This window comes from Corvus brachyrhynchos, unplaced genomic scaffold (assembly GCF_000691975.1).
Source record: "Corvus brachyrhynchos isolate BGI_N302 unplaced genomic scaffold, ASM69197v1 scaffold150, whole genome shotgun sequence".
NCBI lineage: Eukaryota > Metazoa > Chordata > Aves > Passeriformes > Corvidae > Corvus > Corvus brachyrhynchos.
In genome coordinates, this window is record NW_008236162.1 from 2,577,762 (window position 1) to 2,579,071 (window position 1,310).

A 1,310-nucleotide genomic window follows, 5' to 3' on the forward strand; every position below is an offset into this window, starting at 1 on the left:
TTTAGCACGTGGGCAAGAGCAAAGACAGTCTCATTTTTACACTGAATGTGTCTCATTTGTACCTGTTGATTTCTCAAGCTGCAGAATGAAAGATGTCTGGATGGAGTCTAAATGTTTTTATATCTTCTTAAAATTCTATAAACCACACGTTAAGCACACGTGAGATGTATCACTGCCCTGTTCCTTGATGCTTTCAGATCTTTTTAGTGAGTCTTTTTTTATGGAAATGCAGATTTTTATCTCTCTGTTGTTTATCTCCTCCTCGTTTCCAACATCAACCCTTGCCGTGATTTTGGCTATTTCCTGCAGCTCATGATTTCATAAATTCCTGTTCAGGCACTGCTGTTCCCTGCAAGACGAGATCAGAGCTGTCAGACTTGACAAATAAATCTTCAAGTCTTGGAACAAAAGGGCTCTGAGTCCCCGAGCAGGCTGTGAGCAGGGGTTAATAATGCTGCGAGAGGATGACTCAAGCAGCAGTGAAGTAACAAGTGATTTTATCATCCTGCAGATATGAAAAGGATATTGTTCACAGGGCACTGGAGCAGGGCTCTTGAATAATTCCCTGCTCTTCCCAGAGCTGTTCCCGTAACAGATGAGCAGAGGGTGCAGCTGGCAGGGGCAGAGCCCGGCTGGGGCTGTTTGCTGCACCTGAGGGGTTCTGCAGGGTCTCAGGGGGGCTGGCACATCCCAGAGGTGCTTCTCCTTCCCTCCCAATGCTGGAATTTGCTCAGAGGAACAGCTGGAGGTGGAGGGGAGCAGGTTTCCGTCCTGGGGCAGGTCTGGGATGGGGTGAATGAGGGCTGGATGGGAGCAGCTCGTTGGGATGGGCTGGGCTGAGTTCTCAGTGTTCCGGGAGTGTCTGTGGGGAGGATCCCTGCTCAGCAGCCTGTCCCTGTCAAAGGCACGGCCCCAGCGATGTTCCCAAGGCTCTTTAGGATCAGTTGGCGTTCAGAAGCGAGATGAAACCCTCGACACTTTGTTCTGCCTCCAAACAAAGCCCGGGGATGCCTTTGTCTCTGACAGGCCATCTGAGCTGATGAGGGAGGGCTTTGTACATTATTAATAACGAGATTGTCACCAGTGTCGTTCCTCTCTGTTCTCGGCTCCCAACATGAACCGCGGGAGCGTGTGTTGCTCTGGCAGAGCTGCTGCCAGGAGTGACAAAGTGCTGAGGGCTTCCAGTCCTAGAAAACATTTGCCACCCTTTGTTGGAGGTGTTTGTGTGCGTGTAGCGGGGATTGCGTTGTCTGTGCGTTGTTGTGTCTCGCTCTGTTCCCTGCGATGCTGATCAGTGGGATCCAGCTGGG